General features: G+C 42.3%; 1 pseudogene; it reads right to left on the bottom strand.

The window, feature by feature from the left end:
* Positions 1 to 14,572: 14,572 nt before the first annotated feature.
* On the bottom strand, positions 14,573 to 14,688 carry LOC117086569 (annotated as a pseudogene).
* Positions 14,689 to 15,003: the final 315 nt, after the last annotated feature.

Below are 15,003 nucleotides of genomic sequence, written 5' to 3'. Positions count from 1 at the left end.
AGTTATTATTTTTGATGGGTTCATCATTTAGTCTTCCTACTTAGAATAAGAGTGGTTTATACACCACAATTACAGTGTTATAATAGTCTGTGTTTTTCTGTTAACCTTCAGGTGGTTACTTACTGCTTATGAACATCCTTTTCTTTCTGACTGAAGTACTCCCTTTAGCATTTCTTGTAGGACAGGTCTGGTGTTGATTAAATCCCTCAGCTTTTGTTTGTCTTGGAAAGTATTTTCCCTTCATGTCTGAGGGATATTTTCACTGGATTTACTATTCTATAGCAAAAGTTTGTTTTTCCTTCAGCACTTCAGAAGGTGGTATGTCATGTCACTCTTGGTCACAGGCCATAATCAAGGTATCAGCCAGGTTGTGTACTCATCTGTAGATCCAACTGGGAGAGAATCTTCTCCACAAACTCACTGAGGTTGTTAGCAAAATTCATTTTCTTATAGCTGTACAACTGAGGGCTTCGGTTTTTTGCTGGCTGTTGACTGAAGTGGGCCTTCAGCTACTAATGGCCCTAGAACCCCCAGTTCTTTGCCTAATGGGCTTCCTCAACATGCTCACTTGCTTCATGAAGCTAGCAAGACTGAGTCTCATACAATGTAATGTGATCACAGGGTGACATCCATCACCCTACCATATGATGTAACACAATCATGGGAGAGATTGCCCATCACTTTTGCCATATTCTATTGGTTAGAAGCCAGTCAGGTCCTACCCACAGTCAGGATAGGGCATCACACAAAGGCATGAATACCAGAAGTAGAGATCATAAGTTGCCACATACTTTTATTTTCTTGAACCCTAATTATTAGTCTCAAGATGTTTTCAAAATAACGTAGGGGTAGGGGGAACTGGGGAGGTACAGTTGATATGTTTAACACAAATGTTTGTGTGAAACCCCACCCACCTTATTTAGTTTCAGACTGAGATCCTTGCAAATGGACAACTAAATAGGTCAAAGTACCTATCATTTAGTCAATAAGAAATGTAACAGTGGCCAGGCGTGGTGGCTCAGACCTGTAATCCCAGCACTTTGGGAGGCCAAGGCAGGCGGATCACTTGAGGCCAGCCTGGCCAACATGGTGAAACCCCATCTCTACTAAAAATACAAAAATTAGCCAGGTGTGGTGGCGTGCACCTGTAGTCCCAGCCACTGGGGAGGCTGAGGCACAAGAATTGCTTGAACCCGGGAGGTGGAGGTTGCAGTGAGCCAAGATCACGCCACTGCATCCAGCCTGAGCAACAGAGCAAGACTGTCTTAAAAAAAAAAAAAAAAAGAAATGTAACAGCATAGAGATATGTAATAGTGTAAAGCTGTCAACCACAATTTAGATATTAGTCTCTTAGAAATTTGTATGTTCAGGTCAGTTCGCTGACCTTCATTTCCACTTTGTTGTCTCTAGTATCTCAGAGACATCTCACGTATGTTAAAAATCAAATTCATGTTCCTCTCCTCCCCATATCTGGTCCTCTCTTATGCTTATCTCAGTAATTTGGCACCATCTTTTATCCAATTGCACAAACAAGACAGCTCAGACTCATCTTTAATTACCTCAGTTTTGGTCTGAATGCCTAAAAAGTTCTCATATTTGTCCATCTTCTTCTGTCCGCCTGCTATTCTCTCCTGGCTCTTAAGCACTTGCTCTAACTGAAAGGGCCGCTTGGCAAGAAACTGGGGCAGCCTCCCACCAACAGTCAGCAAGGAACTGAAGCCCTCAGCCCAGCCACTCAGAAAGAGCTTCAACCTGCCCAACAACCACTAACTGAGCTTGGAAGCGGTTCCTGCCCCAGCTGAACATGAGCTGACTGGAGCCCTGGCTGACACCTCAATTATAGCTTTATGAGAGACCCTGAAGCAGAGGTCCCAGCAGAGCCATGCCAGATTTCTGACCCACAGACATTGGGAGATGGTGTGTGTGTTTTAAGCCACTTAGTTTGGAGATAATTTATTTTGCATTAATGAATAACAAATACATATGAGGTAGTAGTACATAGTACCTAGTTATCTTTTTTTAATTGTTTTTATTTTTTTTTTTTTAGAGACAGGAGTCTCACTATGTTGCCCAGGCTGGTCTCAAACTCCTGGGCTCAAGCAATTCACCCACCTCAGCCTCCCAAAGTGTTGGAAGGCCATGAGCCACTGCACCCTGCCCCCTTTCTTTTTAATGTCTCTTTCACAATTTTGGTAGTTTTTACCACTACAAATTTCTACCTTATGTGTTGGGATGAAATCTACTTTCCTGTGGCTCTATTTGTTGATTGTAGTTTGCTTTGTTATGATCCTGCAGTCTTAAACATCAAGCAGGTACCCTCTGTGCCTGCTCTCTAGGCAATCTTCCCTGCTTTTTCAAGTGTTCCTTGGTGGTTTCTTGATTAAACTCTGTCTGTGTATATTGTACCCAGATTGAGCAGAAAAGACAATCACCTCCATGTTCTGAATACTTTCCTTGTCTGAAAGCCACTTACTCCATGCGAAGCAAGGCTGGTAAGATGCTCAGTAAATGTTGGCTATTAAAATCATGTTTTCAGGCCGGGCACAGTGGCTCATGCCTGTAATCCCAGCATTTTGGGAGGCCAAGGCAGGGTGGATCACCTGAGGTCAGGAGTTTGAGACCAGCCTGGCCAACATGGAAACCCCGTCTCTACTAAAAATATAAAAATTAGCCAGGTGTGGTGTCATGCACCTGTAATCGCAGCTACTCAGGAGGTTGAGGCAGGAGAATCACTTGAACCCAGGAGGTGGAGGTTGCAGTGAGCCGCAATGGTGCCATTGCACTCCAGCCTGGGCAACAAGAGCAAAACTTCATCTCAAAAAAAAAAAAAAAATCATGTTTTCAACGTAGTCCAAGATTTTAGTAGCTTTTTAGGAGACATTATAGCATTGCAGACTTGTTGCCTGCTTATTTTCCACAGGTGCTGTTGTTAAGCAGTTTTGTATTTGAGCAGCTGTTCTTTTTGACTCCCAAGGACGCTCCGGTTTAAATTTCAACTTACAAATTTCCCTACATTGCTGCAGCCTTTCAGGCTCTTTTTTATATTCTGACTTTTATCATAAACACTTCATATTCTCCATCTCTAAAGAAAAAAACCGGTGGAGTAATTGTTTTAACCTGTGGACTTCACCATGTTATTGCCACAATTCAATATGCTCATGCAGTGGAAAACTCATAAAATTTCAGGTTTTTTTTTAATTTAAGATCAATGATAATACATTATATAATTGAGATTGCTTATGGATTAGAAGTGCTATTAGATATCTAATAAAGATACAGAATAAACATATAATAAAGATCATAGGATTCTGAACCTCATATATCTAAATACCCTTAAAATTTTCTAATCTTATATAATTGATATTTTTCTTGTTAATAAATACAAAGCAAGTATTTATTACAAAATAAATAATTTTTTTGTACAAAAAGTACAAAAGTACAGCATTAATTTGTCTTAAATCATAATCTCTCAAAACTTTCATATTAAGACAAGTAAATGAATAGATTATGGCAAAAATTATGTAGATATTAAATTCAAAGCAGTATCTTCCTTGTTCAAGTTTCAATATGAGCATATCCTTATTCTCTTTGGTCATTTTTGAAGGGTGTTAACAATATGCTGTCATTTCAGTGACAAATTTCTCATATCAAAGCACTCTTTCTCCCAGTTTAATAATCTTGAGTCATAGTAACAATCAGTATTCAAAGGAAAAAAGTTTTGAGTTTATAAGATTATAATATTTAAGGTAACTTGGGTTACAAGTAACAGAAAACCTAATTGAGAATAAGTGAGACTAGAAGAATTGGAAATGAGCATAGAAAACTCCCGTGAGATATCTTGCTGTCACAGAGAGTTGAGAAATGAGCCAAAAATTGGAGTAGAATGTGGGGTCAAGAGGGAGACATATTTTAAAATAGGAAATACTAAAGGAAATACACTGATGGAAATGGTTGGCTAGAAAACAGGAGGTGTTTACAACAGTGCTAGAGTCGTCCTTGGGGATGAGGTCTACAGCACAGTGGCAAGGGAAACTTTGGATTGGTGTATAAACAATATATCCATAGTAACAGGACAGAAGGTGGAGAATATAGATTAAAAAGGAAATTGATGGGTCTGTGGTGGTGGAAATGTGTCGAACTTTTATCTCATTGCTTCCATTTTCTAATTTAAACAGGAAGCAAGATACCCATTGAAAGTAAGAACTGGGGAAGAAGTTTGACGAAAGTGGAGAAATTATAAAGATAGATGTCTTAGAGTGGAGTGTGGGAAACTGAATGGGCCAGGAAAATGTAGTTCCGAGCATCAACTTCAGACACAAAAACGTCCAGAGGAGTGAGACTTGATAGTCTCTGTCTCTTTTTTGAGGGCCTGGAAATCTTTTCTTGAAGCTTCCAGCCAACTGCCTATCAGTAAGGGCTAACATCTCTGAAAATGTTTAGGTCTACCTGGGAAGGTGACCTTGGGTCTGCCTTCTCACGGCACTGTTCCCTTGGCAACTACCAAGTTAAGCTAGTTGAGGAATGCTTTGTGCTCTGAGCTGACTACTTGCCTTGTTTGCTGTGAAATCCCCTATCTGTGGATCTGCACATGAACTGGGAGAGCTATGAACTGGCACCCAGACAGACAACTGATGAGAAGCCTACCAAGTGAAGCCAGGCACTTCATTCTTCCTCAGGAGCTATATACACCCCAGGAAGGTGATGGAGGCCAAGAAAATGTATACATAAGTAGCCTCTGAACCTCCAGATAACATGAAGATACTATGCACTCCCTATTCCTGTATTGTATCACTCTGTAAAGTTAAAAAATGAAGTATTAGAATGAAGTCTGTTATATGAGTTTTACTGGTAACCAAAACCTGTGACTGGTGCTGACAGGGACAGAATTGTATTTGAAGCACGACTGGCATTCAAATCCTCAATTTTTATCTTCCTGTTTTATGGTCATAATTGGCCCACAGACCCATTTACTGGCAAACCTATTACTGTCAAAGGAAATGAGATCACCATGATTGCCTTAACTAATTGCAGTTAGTTGCTCACACTCCCGGCCTTGGTAGGTGAGTGGGCAGCACCTCTTAAAACACACTTATTTGTCGGGGTGAGTGATAGATACATAAACAAAACAAGGGTTATGTTAGGAAGAAGGAAACCCAAACCCTTGCTCCTACACTTTTAAATTTCTGAGCAAATTACAAAACTTCTAAGAATCTTAGTTTCTTCCTGGAGCTAATTATACCTACCTAATAGGGTTACTGTGAATATTAAAATTATTAATCTTTTTTTTTTTTTTTTGAGATGGAAGCTCTGTTGCCCAGGCTGGAGTGCAGTGGCACAATCTTGGATCACTGCAACCTCTGCCTCCCGGGTTCAAGCGATTCTTCTGCCTCAGCCTCCTGAGTAGCTGGGATTACAGGTATCTGCCATCATGCCTGGCTAATTTTTGTATTTTTAGTAGAGAGTGGATTTCTTTTTTTTTTTTTTTTTTTTTTTTTTTGAGACGGAGTCTTGCTCTGTCGCCCAGGCTGGAGTGCAGTGGCATGATCTAGGCTCACTGCAAACTCCGCCTCCCGGGTTCACGTCATTCTCCTGCCTCAGCCTCCCAAGTAGCTGGGACTACAGGTGCCCACCGCCACGCCCGGCTAATTTTTTTGCATTTTTAGTAGAGACAGGGTTTCACCATGTTAGCCAGGATGGTCTCGATCTCCTGACCTTGTGATCTGCCTGCCTCAGCCTCCCAAAGTGCTGGGATTACAGGCGTGAGCCACTGCGTCCAGCCTGAGAGTGGGTTTCACCATGTTGACCAGGCTGGTCTCGAACTCCTCACCTCAAGTGATCCACCTGCCTCGGCCTCCCAAAGGGCTGGGATTACAGACATGAGCCACTGCATCCGGCCTTAAATTTTTAATATACACATAAAAGTCTGCTTAGGCGGCCGGGCGCGGTGGCTCAAGCCTGTAATCCCAGCACTTTGGGAGGCCGAGACGGGCGGATCACGAGGTCAGGAGATCGAGACCATCCTGGCGAACACGGTGAAACCCCGTCTCTACTAAAAAATACAAAAAACTAGCCGGGCGAGGTGGCGGACGCCTGTAGTCCCAGCTACTCGGGAGGCTGAGGCAGGAGAATGGCGTGAACCCGGAAGGCGGAGCTTGCAGTGAGCTGAGATCCGGCCACTGCACTCCAGCCCCGGCGACAGAGCAAGACTCCGTCTCAAAAAAAAAAAAAAAAAAAAGTCTGCTTAGGCTGAGTTAGGCTGTAGAAACAAACAAGTCTCAAATTTCAGTGGCTTACCCAAAGGTACTTCTTGTACACGTCCATATCCTTGGCATACCAGCTGTGGCTCTGCTCCAGATCTTCATTTCAAGACCAACACTGAAGAAGCAGCTTCTGGCCGGGCGTAGTGCCTCATTCCTGTAATCCCAGCACTTTGGGAAGGTGAGGCCGGTGGATCGCTTGAGCCCAGGAATTGGAGACCAGCCTGGCCAACATGGCAAAACCCCCATCTCTACAAAAAAAAAAAAATACAAAACTTAGCCAGGAGTGGTGGCACTTGCCGATGGTCCCAGCTACTTAGGAGGCTAAGGTGGGAGGATCGCTTGGGCCCAGGAGGCAGAGATTGCAATAAGCAGAGATCATGCCGTTACATTCCAGTCTGGGCAACAGAGTGAAACCCTGTCTCACAAAAAAAAAAAAAAAAAAAGGCAGCAACTTCTCTCTGGGAAAGGCAGGTCTTGTGACAGAGGCAAATGAGAGATGGCAGAATCTCACAGCGGCATTTATAGCTTCTGCTTAGAAATGGCATGATTTCCATTCACATGTCATTCACCAAAGCAAGTCATGTCCGAACTAATATCAATGCAAAGCATAATCCCATAAGGACACATCTGATATGGAGGGGCAGTGAAAATGTCAACAATAATATAATCTATGAGAGGATATAGAAGCATAACCAATAAATGTTAGTGTCCTTCCCTTTCCTCTTTTCCCTTACTGGTTCCCCCTGAGAAACACAAGTGTACAGCATGGAGAGGCTATGTGATGTCATAATTAAGAGTGTAGGTTCTGAGAACAGACTACCTGAATTCAAATCCTACCTCTGCCATTTTCCAGCTGTGTGGCTCTGGACAAGTTATTTAACCTCTCTATGCCTCAGCTTCTTCGTGTAAAATGGCAGTTATAATAATACCAGTGCCACAGAGCTGAGGATGAAATGAGTCCATGTAAGTGAGTACATAGTACATGGTAAGCCTTACATGAAAGTGTTAACTTTGTTATTGCTCTTGTCATTATTGAAGGAAACCTGGTGGGAAGTCAAAAGAACTAATGTAAAATCTCAGCATTATAATTCTTTTTTTTTTTTTTAGACGGAGTCTCGCTGTGTCGCTCAGGCTGGAGTGCAATGGTGCAATCTTGGCTCACTGCAACCTCCGCCTGCTGGGTTCAAGTGATTCTCCTGCCTCAGCCTCCTGAGTAGCTGGGATTACAGGCACGTGCCACCACGCCTGGCTAATTTTTTTTGTATTTTTAGTAGAGATGGGATTTCACCATGTTGGTCAGGCTGGTCTCCTGACCTCATGATACACCCACCTTGGCCTCGCAAAGTGCTGGGATTACAGGCATGAGCCAGCACACCCGGTCGCATTATAATTCTAATAGTGATTTTAAGCAAGTTACATAATTTCTGCAAACCACTTATTGCTTCATCTGTAAAACTGGAATAACACTCGTTTCTGGAGAGGCCACTCAGGACAATGGTTGAAAGCATGGACTGTGGAACTGGACTACCTTGGATCAAATTCCAACTCCACCACTTTCAAACTGTATGACTTCGGGCAAATTACTTAACTTCGATTTTATTATCCATAACACAGGGACAATAATCATACCTTACCTTCATAGGAATAGTATGAGAATTAAATGGATTAACAGTTGACATATAACATTGTTAGAACAGTGCCTAGTGCTTAACAAAGGTTCATTAACTCTGGCACATAGAGAAAGTGCTTCCTAAGTGTTAACTATTCTCACAGGCTATGAGAGGATTGGCTGTATGAACAGGCATGAAAATGCTTTATGAAAAGCAGTGGTCAAATGTGGAGGAGACTCAGGAATCTGCAGTATAGAAGTCTATGGCTGTGTAATTAGGCTTAACCGGGCTTGGCATGTCCAGCCAGTGGCAAGTACTTTCTTCTGGAAGCCTCTCCAGTTCAGAGGGACCTCCTTAACTGCTTCCTTTAGCGGGGATGGGCTCTGGCTGCTGTGCTTGTACCTTATAACTTGTAGAAGCAAAAGCTGATACTTCATCCTGTTTCCAACATGATTGAGCACTTTACAAATTCAGTACAAACAAAGCTTTGCACCCTGAGATAAACCAAAACCACCCCGACTAGTTCCGATCTCCAAAATAAGAAAATCTTGACTTATTTCTTGTAAACCTAAACTCCCTAACCAAAATAATTTTACCCCTGATTTTTGCTAAGGAATGTCTGAAGACACATCATAACCTTTGTGAAAATGCTAAACATGTGGGAATAGTGCTGTTTCACCACCACAAGCTGGCCAATGTAACTATTATAATCTTTGGAATTTTGAGGGGTTTTTTTCCTTTAAATGTTTGTTTGGGGCTGGTCTTGGTGACTCATGCCTGTAATCCCAGCACTTTGGGAGACCAAGGCAGGCTGATCACTTGAGGTCAGGAGTTCAACACCAGCCTGGCCAACATGGCAAAACCCTGTCTCTACTAACAGTACAAAAATTAGCCGGGTGTGGTGGGGCATGCCTGTAGTCTCGGCTGCTTAGGAGGCTGAGGCAAGAGGATTGCTTGAGCCCAGGATTTTGAGGTCACAGTGAGCCATGGTCATGTCATTGCACTCCAGCCTGGAAAACAGTGTGAGACCTTGTCTAAAAAAAAAAAATTATATATATATATATAAAATGCCCTTTAAAAGCAGGCAATTAACATGGGCATTTTGTGCAATTTATAGTAATAGACTAAAATTTTTCTCCTATTATCCACCAAGTTCCTGTTCTTGAGATATATATATATATATATACACACACACACATATATATATATAAAATGTTTTTGTTTTCTAATTTGAAAAGTCTGTTTTTCCAAAGTCTAACTCCCTCTTTCTTTGTAAGTAAACTGTATCTTTCCTTTTCTAAGTGTTTCTATCTTGGCTATAGTTGACTAGACTAGGGGAATTCATACCTGTATTCTTTTTCAGTCCGGTCTGGCTTCTTTAACCAGGAAGATGTGAGCTGAGAGGCTGTGGAGTAGCTGTCTTCACCATATGGGTACAGAGAGAGGTAGAGAATGTGTGTCTGCAGAGTAAGATGAAGCAGAGACAAGGTGGGATGGGAGAGAGACGGGGGCTGGAGGACAACCCTACCACCAATACCCCCAACAGTTGCCATCCTATCCCACTTTTTTATTCACTTGGTAATACTAATTACTCTCTAAAAATATTTGATTATTTATTTATTTGTGTCTCTACACCCACAGGAATGAATGTAAGTGCTATGAGGGCAGGAAGATTGTCTTTCTTATCACTGAATTCCCAGGACCTCAATCAATGCTTGGTATATAGTGGGCACTCCATAAACATTGGCCGAATAAATGAATTCTATTTACATGTTCACAATTGTAGGGGAGGAAAAAATTATGTTCCTTCTATCCATCTTAAATTCATTGGCTGAGGCCCCAGTAAATTAGACTGAATAAAGATAGACTAATAAGAGAAAAGTATGCAAATTAATTTAATACAAAATTGATATGTTGTAGGAGCCTTCGCAAGGAAATGGAGACCCAAAGAAATGGTGAAACTCGAGCTTGATGAAGAGTGAAAAATCATGGGAAAATGTGATAGGACCAAAAGGGGTATGAGCTAAGAGTGGTAAACTGGGGCAAGGCACATTCGTTCGGGTTCCTCTCAGCAGTCTTCCATCTTTGAAGATAAGGATGCTCCTTTTCTGCAGATATCGGGAGGACACCTATCACATGAGGGTCTTGTAAGCTGTTTCAAAGGAAGCTCAGAGAGTCCTTCCAGCACCTGCCATTTCTCAAATTCCTCAGCTTAAAATATTCAGTATGCCAGGGTGCCATATTTTGGGGTAGTATATTCTCAACCCTCCACAATCAAATTAAAATTTTGAGAGCTTATGTCCTATTGTTTCAAAGATCTTGTTACCTGCTTTGAGTTATTGCGAATTTAACAGAACTAGGGATATGAAGTCTGAGACTTTAAAAATGATAAGACTTTACTACATGGAATTACTTTTAGTGGAGCATCCCTTCAAGACAGCTAATAATGTGTGAAACCTCACCAACCATCATGTAGAATGATCTAGGATGATATCTCCCAACCACTCCCATGAATTATAATGATGAGCCCTCCAAAAAAGGAGAGGGGGCTCTCGTGGTTTGTTCCTGTCTTTGTTATGAAATCCAAAGGCACATGATTGCTTGGTTTTATGTGTGACTTTTATGGAACATTATTTATCCAGAAGAAGTTTCCTTCAAATTGCCTTTACCTTCCAAAATATTCAAAGGAATGCCCTTTAAAAGCAGGCAATTAACATGGGCATTTTGTGCAATTTATAGTAATAGACTAAAATTTTTCTCATATTATCCACCAAGTTCCTGTTCTTGATAAATCTGTTCTGATCACAACAAGTATTTTTCCTTCTTTTTTTGTTGTTGTTGTTGTTTTTTTTTTTTTTTTTGAGACGTTGTCTCGCTCTGCCGCCCAGGCTGGAGTGCAGTGGCCGGGTCTCAGCTCACTGCAAGCTCCGCCTCCTGGGTTTACGCCATTCTCCTGCCTCAGCCTCCCAAGCAGCTGGGACTACAGGCGCCCACCACCTCGCCCGGCTAGTTTTTTGTATTTTTAGTAGAGACGGGGTTTCACCGTGTTAGCCAGGATGGTCTCGATCTCCTGACCTCGTGATCCGCCCATCTCGGCCTCCCAAAGTGCTGGGATTACAGGCTTGAGCCACTGCGCCCGGCCCTTTTTGTTGTTGTTGTTGTTGTTGTTTTTGAAACGGAGTTTCACTCTTGTTGCCCAGGTTGGAGTGCAATGGCATGATCTCGGTTCACCACAGCCTCCGCCTCCCGGTTCAAACGATTCTCCTGCCTCAGCCTCCCGAGTAGCTGGGATTACAGGCATGAGCCACCACGCCAGCTAATTTTGTAGATATGGGGTTTCTCCATGTTGGCCAGGCTGGTCTCGAACTTCTGACCTCAGGTGATCTGTCTGCCTCGGCCTCCCAAAGTGCTGAGATTATAGGCGTGAGCCACCGCGCCCAACCAAATTTTTTTTCTAGTTAGGTATTTAATCTTTGTTAATATGGAGATAAGCAGTTTCCCATCTTAATTAAGGAGTAGTGTGGATCTGTATGGCTCATTTTTGTTTGATCTCCTCTAAATGAGAAATTTTTCTATGGGCTAAATTACGAGTTAGTGAATGTAAGTACTCATCAAAATTTAAAAATAAATGTATTTAGTGTGCCCATTTGTTTCCAGAGCTTCCTTGTTTTTGAGTTCTTTTTTCCCGTGTGTGTGTGTGTGTGTGTGTGTGTGTGTGTGAAAGATACAAATAGACCATTTGTGAAGATACCATTGTTTTTAGAGAACTCATTTTCAAATGATGCAGCAGTATCTTCGACAATGTTTTATCTATATTTAGCTTTGTAGAAAATGTGTTCATAATGAGGAAGGCTCAAGGTGCAGAATATGGGGGTCAGTGGTAGCTGGGTCCTGTCTTCACTACAAAACCAAGGATCCTTGGTTTAAGTGTTCCACTGTATTTACATTTATCTGGGCAGAGAAATATTTGCCATGGCCAGGCATGGTGGCTCACGCCTACAATCCAAGCATTTCAGGAGGCCAAAGTGGGAGGATCACTTGAGCCTAGGAGTTTGAGTCCAGCCTGGGCAACATAGGAAGATCCTGTCTCTTACAAAAAAAAAAAAAAAGAAAGAAAAGAAATTAGCTAGCTAGGTGTAGTGACTCACCTGTAGTCCTGGCTACTTGGGAGGCTGAGGTAGGAGGATCACTTGAGCTCAAGAGTTTGAGGCTGTAGTGAGCTATGATTGAGCCACTATACTCCAGCCTGGACAACACAGACCCAGGCCCTAGCTCTAAAAAATAAAAAAATAAAAAAAATTATTTTTATTTTAAAAATGGAAACATTTTCCTTATTTCCTCTTTTATGTAAATTACTTTGAGTTGTGGCCGGGCGCAGTGGCTCAAGCCTGTAATCCCAGCACTTTGGGAGGCCGAGACGGGCGGATCACGAGGTTAGGAGATCGAGACCATCCTGGCTAACATGGTGAAACCCCGTCTCTACTAAAAAAAATACAAAAAACGAGACGGGCGAGGTGGCGGGCGCCTGTAGTCCCAGCTACTCGGGAGGCTGAGGCAGGAGAATGGCGTAAACCCGGGAGGCGGAGCTTGCAGTGAGCTGAGATCCCGCCACTGCACTCCAGCCTGGGGGACAGAGTGAGACTCCGCCTCAAAAAAAAAAAAAAAAAAATTACTTTGAGTTGTATTCTCCATACTTTTTCTTTATTCTGTTGGGACTCAGAAAACACTACTCCAAAATGAAGTCCTCAGCAGCAGCTTCAGAAGCAAAAATTTTTCTCTGACCTTCTGCCCTCCTGTCTCTCGGTCCCATTATCCCCCAAAGCTAGTGCTAGAAACTAGAATCCCTCTTTCCCAAGACAAGTCACAGAAACCAGAACACCTTTTCACTCTTAACTTTTCCTTTGCCTGTCTGTGTAAAACCTAGCCGTAAAGAAATTATCTGGCCAGTTGCAGTGGCTTGCGCCTATAATCCCAGCACTTTGGGAGGCTGAGGTGGGCGGATCACCTGAGGTCAGGAGTTCAAGACCAGCCTGGCCAATATGGCAAAACCCCGTCTCTACTAAAAATGCAAAACATTAGCCAGGCGTGGTGGTGGGTGCCTGTAATCCCAGCTACTTGGGAGGCTGAGGCAAGAGAATCGCTTGAACCGGGGAGGCGGAGGTTGCAGTGAGCCAAGATTGCGCCACTGCACTCCAGCCTGGGCAACAAGAACGAAACTCCATCTCAAAAAAAAAAAGAAAAGAAAAAAACAAAAAACAGAAATTATCTGACCTACTTCGTTTGACTATAGGTCACAAGACCCCTATTCAAGGAAGGAACGTAGGAATGCTGCTCAGAGAAACCAGGAAGAATCTAGACAGACAGCCCTTGCTGGGTTTCCACTCAGTCTAGTAGCATTGGATCATGCCCTTTTGTCCAGTCATATTTCTACATGTCGTTCCATACTTTTGCTGAATGTAAGCGTAAAAATGGACACTGTCCCCTGTATCTTTGGGTCTTGGTCCTGAAGGCTCCTGTGCACGTGTTAATAATAAATTTTCTCCTTTTTTCCTATTAATATACCTTTTCTCCTATTAATCTGGCTCTTGTCCATGATTTTTCAGAGAACCTGCAGAAGGTAAAGAGGAAATTTTCCCTTGGCCCTGACAATTCTTTCTAACTTTCAGTAGTTTTGTATAATGCCTACACTTCTGTGATAATTTTGTAATTTTTTTTCTGGTTTTTGTTAAGAAAGGCAGTTACTTCTATTCAAATTGATTTGAGGCTGGGCGCGGTGGCTCAAGCCTGTAATCCCAGCACTTTGGGAGGCCGAGACGGGCGGATCACGAGGTCAGGAGATCGAGACCATCCTGGCTAACACGGTGAAACCCCGTCTCTACTAAAAATACACAAAACTAGCCGGGCGAGGTGGCGGGCGCCTGTAGTCCCAGCTACTCGGGAGGCTGAGGCAGGAGAATGGCGTGAACCCGGGAGGCGGAGCTTGCAGTGAGCTGAGATCCGGCCACTGCACTCCAGCCTGGGCGGCAGAGCGAGACTCCGTCTCAAAAAAAAAAAAAAAAAAAAAAAAAAACAACAACAACAAATTGATTTGAAAGCATTCTAAGAAGTGATTTGTGGAAACTTGGATGAAAATGGACCCATTGTGAGTCACTGTTTTTGAATGTTTTAGTACAGCCTGTTACATAATAATTGAGTCATCATTCCACCCATCTGATTTTTTAATCATTCTTTGTGTTTTAAAAAACGGGGCGTTGGTCTTCATTTTCTATCTTTCCTACTTTATATAATTGAAATTGCTCAGACTGATTAAATTAATATTACCAAGTGAGAGAATTGTATGTCTACACGAGTAAAAAGTCTTAGTCATTGTCAAAATAATGTTAGAATAGACAATGACCTTGGAAACTTGTTGTATCACAGATATCTGCACACTGAACTCTATTCCTGTTATTAAGGAAGTACAGATGGAGAAGGTTATCTATTTGGCATTTATTACTGCATTAAAGTCTCACCAAGTACCTACTGACTATGTCTAAATTATGGTAATTTTTTAAAAGCCCTGAAATATAAATGTCTCCACTTGGGCACAAGCACATCCAATTGCCTTTAATGGAGATAAAATAACCATTAGGATCTTTTCCAAGCCCTTGAGTATTAGATGAAAATTTTTATAATTAGAGTGTGCAGCAATGGCTTTTAGTTTTGAAGTCTTTGCAGCCATATATTTGACTTTATTTGTTTATTGGTTTTCAGACAAGGTCTCACTCTAATAAGAACAGATACTACTCTTGGTCTTAGCCAAAAGGCCAAGAAGCGATAGGGTCTCACTCTGTCACTGGGAGTGCAGTGGCACAATCACAGCTCACTGCACCCTCAACCTCTGGGCTCAGGTGATCCTCCCACCTCAGCCTCCCAAGTAGCTGGGACTACAGGCACACCACACCAAGCGCAGCCAATTTTTCTATTTTTTGTAGAGATGGGGTTTTTTCATGTTGCCCAGTCTGGTCTCAAACCCATGAGCTCAAGCAATTCTTCTGCCTTGGCCTCCCAAAGTGCTGGGATTACAAGCAGGAACCACTGCACCAGGCATATTTATATTTATTATATATTTAAAAACTTTGTTTTTGTAGAGA

Source organism: Trachypithecus francoisi, unplaced genomic scaffold (genome assembly GCF_009764315.1).
Source record: "Trachypithecus francoisi isolate TF-2019V2 unplaced genomic scaffold, Tfra_2.0 Lachesis_group1, whole genome shotgun sequence".
Taxonomy (NCBI): Eukaryota; Metazoa; Chordata; class Mammalia; order Primates; family Cercopithecidae; genus Trachypithecus; species Trachypithecus francoisi.
This window is presented reverse-complemented; position numbering and strand designations above follow the sequence as displayed.